The sequence below is a fragment of the Otolemur garnettii genome, unplaced genomic scaffold, assembly GCF_000181295.1.
Source record: "Otolemur garnettii isolate 467f Iridium unplaced genomic scaffold, OtoGar3 scaffold00051, whole genome shotgun sequence".
Classification (NCBI taxonomy): domain Eukaryota; kingdom Metazoa; phylum Chordata; class Mammalia; order Primates; family Galagidae; genus Otolemur; species Otolemur garnettii.
Genome location: NW_003852446.1, coordinates 5171511 through 5180330, shown reverse-complemented (window position 1 = coordinate 5180330; position 8820 = coordinate 5171511). Strand labels below are relative to the sequence as shown.

General features: G+C 39.5%; 1 protein-coding gene and 1 pseudogene across 5 annotated transcripts in view; one reads left to right on the top strand and one right to left on the bottom strand.

Moving 5' to 3' along the window:
* SH3KBP1 (SH3 domain containing kinase binding protein 1) overlaps positions 1-8820 on the top strand; it is a 357471-nt gene that overhangs the window by 100123 nt on the left and 248528 nt on the right. The gene's annotated exons all lie outside the window — the stretch shown is intronic.
* Positions 4836-5016, bottom strand: LOC111726019 (annotated as a pseudogene).

The following is an 8820-nucleotide window of genomic DNA, read 5'->3' as shown; positions in this document are numbered from 1 at the left end:
TTGGAGGTTGCTGTGAGCTGTGATGCCATGGCACTCTACCCAGGGGGACAGCTTGAGGCTCCTGTCTCAAAAAAAAAAAAGAGAGAGAGAATCTTAAAAAAGAAACCAAAAAGCTATTCTTTTTCTTTTTTCTTTTGTAGCATTTTTAAAGGCAGGCAATGTGATCCAAAGAAAATGGCTTCTAGAGTCAAGTTCTGGGTGGAGTATAGGCCCAGCAGTCTTTTCCTTAAGGGGTTGTTATGGGCTGAATTATGTCTCCTCTAATTCCTAGGTTGAAGTCCTAACTCCCAGTACCTCAAAATATGACTGTATCTGGAGACAGGGCTTTTAAAGAGGTTATCAAATTAAAATGAGGCCATTAGGGTGGACCCTAACCCAGTCTGACTAATGTCTCCATAAGAAGAGATTAGGACACAGAAACAACAAGGATGCATATGCACAGAGGAAAGGCCATGTGAGGACAGAGTGAACAGGTGGCTTTCTGCAAGCCGAGGAGAGAGGCCTCAGGAGAAACCATATGTACCTTGATCTTCAATTCGAGCCTCTAGAACTGTGAGGTAATGAATTTCTATTACTTAAGCCCCCGAATCTGTGGCACTTTGTTATAGCAGCCCCAGATGACTAATACAGGGGCTTTTAGCAAGTCCAGTCCTCTGATTTTGCTTCTCTGAAGAGGGCCACCACCCCTGCCTTTCTGAGTTGATATGAGGAATGACATAGTGCCTACCTTATAGTAGTTGCTCACAGATGGCAATGGTGCTGGCTATCAGAGTCATTTACTAATGTGATGATAGAAATCCCTGCTCTCCCCCCAACCTAGGTTTTCTGGTCCAGCTTTTTTTCCCCAAAACTTTTAAGTTCTTTTCAAATAGAGTTGCAAAGAACTTGTGGAATCAAGGAAGGTGGGCCCTCTGTGGGTTTTGTAGACAGTGAAGTATTTTCTTTTGAAACACATTTCATCCTTTTAATCTGTTAATATACTGTTCTAAGTAAGTGTTTAGGATGAGGATTCTGCTGCTAGAATTGATTGACATGATGTGAATACTTACTGTACCTAATAGCCATTGTATAAGATTACTTTGTTCTCATATCTGTGACAAAGTACCATAGCTTGAGGGTTTAAATAACAGACATTTATCACCTCACTGTTTTGGAGGCTGGAAATCTGAGATCAAGGTGTGGGCAGGGTTGGTACCCTCTGAGGGCTATGAGGGAAAACCTGTTCCTTGCCTCTCTCTTCATTTCTGGTGGCTTGCTGGCCATCTTTGGCTTGTAGATACATCACTCTGATCTCTGCCTTCATCATTAAATGGTGTTCTCCCTGTGTGCACATCTCTGTGTCCAGATTTCCCCTTTTCATAAGGATACTGGTTATGTTGCATTAGGGCCCACCCAAGTGACCCCATTTTTAGCTGATCATCTGCAAGAACCCTTTTTTCAAAATAAGGCTACATTCATAGATACTGGAGAGTAGGACTTTACCATCTTTTAGGGGTATACAATTCAACTCGTGACACCAATAATATTAGAACCTCACTTGCTATTTGTGTATCTCTACCTGTGGCTGGAAGCTTCCCAGAAATCCCCCTTCCTGATCTGCCATTCCTGCTTGTCACAGGTTTCAGCTCAGAAGTTACCTCCTTAAAAGGCCTTCCCTGGCTCTCCTCAATATAGATTGATTGAATGAATGAAGTAGATTGCAGAGTAAAATTAAAATATGATTGAGAATTATGCTGAGCATAATTTACTCTTAAATGCATGAGAGCTCTTCTCCACTCCACATCAATGGTACTTGTAACTTTCTTGTATATGTTGGCTGTGTTCCCACCACAGATGCTATTTAAATATCATTTTGTGCCTGTGAATTGAGATGTCAGGCATCTTCCGAATGTCATGTTTCCTATTCTGTGTACAGAGCATGGCAAAAGGATCCAGTTTGTTGGATTTGGATTTTTTGCAATGAATCACAAATTGATAATAACTTTATGATAATCCACAGAGCAAAACTGGCTAGACCCTATCTCTGAAGGGTATCTCATGACCAGGAAACCTATAAGTCTTGAGTAAGGAAAGCATTTACTAATGCTAGTTAATCCTTGCTGAAACAGCTAGGTGCTGTGCAGAATACATAAGCCGTATAGGCAATCACTGTGGCCTCCAGGACCACACAATTCATATCAGACAGTTGAAAGATACATAATATATGCAAAGTTGTGTGAGAATGTGTAGCATGGAAATTAAGAAGGGCTTGTTGTGGACCAGAGTGATCAAAGTAGGCTTTACAAAAGAGATGTACCTCAAAGAGTTAGAGACCCCAGAAGAGGAAAGAGAATCTCAGCTCAAGATAATGTTAACATACTATCTTTAATAAAGGTATGATAGGGTGACTCCTGTGGCTCAAAGGACTAGGCGCTGGCCCCATATGCCGGAGGTGGCGGATTCAAACCCAGCCCCAGCCAAAAACTGCGCAAAAAAAAAAAAAAAAAAAATAAGGTATGATATAATAGGAAACTATTTGGAACATTCTAAATGTCTATTAATTTGTGGTATGGAAGTTAGAGTACATTCAGATAGCAGAATACTCTACGGCCAGAAAAAAAGAATGAAGATGCTTTTGCCTGCTATAGAAAGACCACCCAAGTATAGAAAGTAAGAGAAAGAAAGCTCAGGACAGTGTGAATTGTATGCTAACATATATTTGCTTAAAGAAACTGGAAGTTGCCCAAGAAACTTCATGACCTAGGAGTGGTGGTAGTAATGACCTGGAAGTGGTAAGCTGGGAGAATGAGAGCTAAAGTGTATGTGTGAGTGTGTGAGATCTGAATGACATAAATGTATCCTATTAAAGGTAGAATGTATGACCACAGGCCATGCTTTTGTACCCCTTAAATTGACTTACACATCTCAGGTTCTTTGCCTTGCTGGAACATAATGCATTAGACACCCCAGAGGTCAGCTCTTGCATTTGTCCAGAGAAACATTCTCTTGACCAGCTTTTCACTTTTATTGGTCATCACTAGGAAGGTTTCAAACATAATACACAATAGAGGGACTAGTCTGATGACCTCATTTGTACCCATCATCTTGCTTCAGTAATTCTCATCTGCTGGCCGATCTGGTTTTATTGGTTCTCTTTCCTCCTTATTTCTTCCCCTTCTGATTGCATTACTTAGAATTATGACTGTGACCTTCTGAGTCCCACCATGGCCCCAGAGTAAATTAGATGCTTGAGGTAGAAAAAGCTTCTTTTAACAGAATTTGTCTTATTCCATTAATCTTTTAAGTTTTTAATTGCAGTGAAAAACACATAACTACAACTTGCACATTTGTTAATCTTGTTTGACTTTCCTTAAATTTTTAAAAAAATTATAGTAAAACATATAACATAAAAATTACCATCCTTAGCTGGGCATTGTGGCAGATGCCTGTGGTCCCAGCTATTCAGGAGGCTGAGGCAAGAGAATTGCCTAAGCCCAAGAGCTGGAGGTTGCTGTGAGCTGTGATGCCATGGGACTCTACTGAGGGCGACAAAGTGAGACTCTTGACTCTTAAAAAAAAAAAATTACCATCCTAACTATTTTTTCTTTTTTTGAGACAGGGTCTTGCTCTGTAGCCTGGGCTAGAGTGCAATGGTATCATCATAGCTCACAGCAGCCTCAAGTGATCTTCCAGGCTCAAGGGATCTTCCTGCCTCAGCCTTCAGAGTAGCTGTGTCTATAGGCCATGGTACCATGCCCAACTAATTTATCTATTTTTGGTAGAGATGCGGGTCTCAGCCTTGCTCCGGCTGGTCTTAAACTCCTGGCCTCAATCCTCCCATTTGGCCTCCTGGAGTGCTATGATTATAGGCATGAGCCACTGCACCTGGCTCCATCTTAACTATTAAGTATATGATTCAGTACTTTTTTTTTTTTATTGAATGGTGACTAAGTACATTAATGCACTTCTGGAGTACAGTGTGGGGTTTTCACATGCAATCCGAACTACTTCCGTCAAACTGGTCAACACAGCCTTCATGTCATTTTCTCAGTTATTGTGATTCAGTACTTTTAAGGAGATTTGTGTTGTACCACCGATCTCCAGAACTTTTTCATCTTACAAAACTGAAACTCTACCCGTTATACACCAGCATCCCGTTTTCCCCTCCCCCAGCAACCACCATTCTACTGTCTGTCTCGAATTTGACTACTCCAGTACCTCATTTAAGTGTATTTGTCCTTTTGTGACTGGCTTATTTTACTCAGCATAAGACCCTCAAAATTTACCCATGTTGTAGCACAGGACAGAATTTTGCTTATTTTTAAGGCCAAATAATATTCTCTTATGTGAATGTATCACATTTTGTTCATTCATTCATTGCTGGATACTTGGGCCAACTTTACATTTTGCCCCATCTTGGAATATAGGGTTTTATAGCTGATAATAATGACTTCTTTTTTGCAGTTTTTGGCTGGGGCTGGGTTTGAACCCGCCACCTCTGGCATAGGGGGCTGGCGCCCTATTCCTTTGAGCCACAGGCACTGCCCTTCTTTCTTTCTTTTTTTTTTTTTTTGAGACAGAGTCTCACTATATTGTCCTGGGTAGAGTGTCATGGTGTCACAGCTCACAGCAACCTCCAACTCTTGGGCTTAAGCGATTCTATTGCCTCAGTCTCCCAAGTAGCTGGGACTACAGATACTCACCACCACGCCCAGCTATTTTTTTGTTGCAATAGTTTAGTTGGCCCTGGCCGGCTTCGAACCTGCCACCCTTGGCGTATGTTGTTGGTGCCATAACCACTGTGCTACAGGTGCTGAGCCTGGTAATAATTTCATACTATAGTATCTTAGAATAAATGTATATGTGTACTTCATGATTGCATTAATGTACACAGCTATGATTTCATAAAAAAATCTTTAAAAAAATTTAAAAAAGAAAAAAGAATGCACCAACAGACTATGATCCTCTAGTTACAACAATAATTCTGAGTGTTTCGAGATACTACATTTGATCTTAGCCAAAAGGCCAAGAAGCGATCTGAGTGGTTTGAGAATTTTTGTACCAAATATTTTGAATTGCAAAGACCAGCAAACCTTGACCAAGGGCAACTTTTTCTCTGAAAGATCTTAACTGTGAATTTTGTCTCTTACTAGGCTAGATGATAAATTTGTATGGACTGGAGCACAGGGTGGCATGGTATCTGCCTTCACCCAGTACCTGGTATTGTGCTTGGTGCTGAGTGGGCATTCAGTAAATATTTATTATAGGAAGAGTATTATTTTGTATACAGATAACTGTATCTGTGCCATTAGGGAGTTGAACCAGATGAACTCTAAGGCTGCTTTTGCATTGTTTGGGCCCATTATTAAATCTGATGATGAAAATTTCAGACTCTCTGGAAGAGTGGGGGATGGGGAAGAAAGATTTTTGGGTAGGCATATTTTTTGTGTACTTCAAATTGTACCACAGAGGTGGTCACCTATAAGTAGAACCATCTTAGGGTATAGTGTTTTTTAAAATAACATTCTGGGTTTGGGACTTCTTCTTTGTGTGGTGTTATTCTTTGAATAACAACAAAGCTACCATTTTAGAATTATTTTAACTTTAGCTTAATTGTGTACCACATTTCCTAGGTATACATGGATAGAAAACATATCTCCTTTTGACATTATTATCTTTACAAAGAATCTCATAGAAAGTCTTAAGAGATAATCTTACCAGAAGTCAAAGCAGTAAACAACTGAGGAAAATGAAGATTCTGGAATTAAAGATAAAAATGCTGATAAGAAAGGATGGAGAGAGATGTGATCTGGGTATTTAATCTTGGTGATTTTCTGAACTTTGTGCTAGTTTGTGCAGTTTTATTTTAAGCCTGGTTTCCAAAAGTCTCTTGTTAGCAACCAGATGGTTGTCAAACAATTGATATGGGTTCATTTTAAGCCCATGTGGGGAACATAATGGCCTGGATTTTCCAGTAGAAGGATTTAGTAATTCTACTGGTCTTTGAATGCCAACAGGGATTTTTGGAAATTGAATTCCCCAATGTCTTGGAAGTAAAATACTGGAAAATTGGAACCAATGAATTGATTTTGCATGATGTACTTGGGATATAAAATTCAGGATATGGATGGAGTTTATTTCAACTGCAAATGTCCAGTCTTAGAAGTGGTAAAACTTGTTAAATTAGGTAAAGATTTTTTTTAGTGTTTAAAGTTTTGAAATTTATTTTCTGAAGCTTGAGTTAATGAATATGAACACATATTTAGAATATACTGTAATTGATTTCTTATTTTCAGAGATTTGTTCAAAATTTTAGGATCTGTGCATATTTTCATTCATATCTGGGAAGTAAAACTTTGAGCTCATATAATTCAGTAGAATTTTGGTTATTAGAGATTGGGGAAGGTTTACGGGACAGGGTGAGGTTGGTTAACACATGTAAAATTATATGGAAGGAATAAGCTCTAGTGTTCTTGTTCTATGGTACTGTGGGGTGACTAGTTAGCAATTTATTATATATTTTCAAGTAGAGAGGATCTTGAATGTTCCTAACACCAAAAAATGATAAATGTTTAAGGTGATGGATATGCTAATTATACTAATTTGATCCTTTACATTGTATACTTGTATTAAAATATCACTATCCCATCAATATGTACAATTATTATGTGTCAATTTAAAAAAACTCTGAGGCCAGGCATGGTGGCTCATGCCTATAATCCCAGCATTTTGGGAGGCTTAGGTGGGAGCTCAGGAGTTCAGCAGCAACCTGGGCAACATAGCAAGACCGTTTTTCTACAAAATTAAAAAAAATAACCAGGCATGGTGGCATGCATCTATAGTCCCAACCACTCACGAGGCTGAGGTGGGAAGGTCACTTGAGCCCAGGAGTGTGAAGTTACAGTGCTATGATGTTACAGAGCTATGATGATGGTACCACATTCTAGCCATGGTGACAGAGCAAGACCCCGTCTCAAAAGAAACCCCCAAACACTACAACTCCTAGAGTCTAACTAAATGGTTTTTAAAGAAAAAAAATCCTTAAAGCAGGATTTGCATTGGGAAAAAGGATCATGGCTTGTCTCCAAGGTCAACAAACCTCAATGGTCTGTTTTTGAACTAGAGAGAGGCATCAATGAGTGCTGGAGGGTGCTAGTGACCATCACATTGTGTTACTGAAACAATTAAAAAGGGAGTCAAGGTCTGTTTCAAAGAGGCTTATGACCCATCAGAGTAAAGATAAGATAATGGTAAAGAGTGGCTGTGCTGTGCAGAGGCATTCTTTAAGACGCTCTCTTAATTGGTATTCATTCTTCAGAATGTCACTAGGTGTTTCCAGAAGGATCCTGTCTCGCAAAACATGTCACAGGATCTCTGTTTTGGTGTGTACATGTACAAGGCCTTCCTTTCTTCTCATCTGCTCCTGACGCCTCTGCTGGCCCGTGTCTGGCTATCTTGGGTAGTGAAGCTCCTGGCAACCAGACCTGGAGGCCTGGAAGTTGGTGGGTGGATTAGTTTCCTGTGTCTGCCACAACAAATGACCACAAACTGTGTGGGCAAAAACAATAAAAATTTATTTTCTCACAGTTCTGGAGGCCGGAATTCCAAAATCAAGGTGCCCACCAATGATTCTAGGATGGAAAGTAGAATCCATTCCTTGTCTCTCACAGCTTCTGGTGGCTCCTGGCTTTCCTTGGCCACATCATGCCAATCCCTACTTCTATCTTCACATTGCCTTCTCCTCTGTCTTCTCTTTGTGTCTCATATGAGGACACTTATTGTTGGATTTAGGGACCACCTAGATAATCTAGAATGATCTCTCCACCTCAAGATCCTTAACTATATCTCCAAATAAAATCACATTTGCTGTTTCTGGCAATTAGAATGTTGACGTTTTTGGGGGGATTGCTATTCAACCCACTATAGTGGGAATACTAAATCAGGACGGAGCCTTGAAAAGGAAGCAGATGGACAAAATCCTTCATTTGTCTTAATTTTTAATTTTGCTCTTAATTTTTTTTCTTAGAGATAGGATCTTGCTCTGTTCCCTAGGCTGGAGTGCACTGGTGCAATCCTTGTTCACTGCAGCCTCAAATTCCTGGGCTCAAGTGATCTTCCTGTCTCAGCCTCCCTGGTAGCTGTGACCACAGGTGTGTACCACCATGTCTGCCTAATTAATTAGAGATAGGACCTTGCTATATTGCCCAGGCTGGTCTCTAACTTCTGGCCTCAAGTGATCCTCCCACCTTGACCTCCTTGAGTAGCTGGGATGACAGCTGCTGTACCTGGCTGTCAGTCCCACAGTAAAACGGCTAGTATTCATATTCACTTATTTAATTATTTTTATTGTGGTAAAATATGTATAACATAAAATTTATCATTCTAACCATTTTGAGTGTATGGTTCTGTGGCATAGTATATTCATATTGTTTTACAGCCATCATTTCCATTCTTTTCCCAAATATTTTTTATCTTCCCAAACTGAAACTATGTACCCATTCATTAAACACACACTTGCCTTTCTCCTCTTCCCCCAAATATTATTGTTTTTAAGTTCTTTAAATTATTTTAGAAGTGCTAGGTGATAATTTTTAAACTTGGTCATCTAAAAAATATAAAATTTAACTTATTTAGTCATATTTTACATATATTATTCACTCATTTCAAGTATGTAGCTCAATGATTTTTAGTAAATTTACTCAGTTATGTAATGATCTCCATAAAATTTTTAGAACAAATTTTTAACTGATTAAGTTTAATACATTAAAACCAGATATTGGCTCGGCGCCTATAGCTCAACCGGCTAAGGCACCAGCCACGTACACCTAAGGTGGCGGGTTC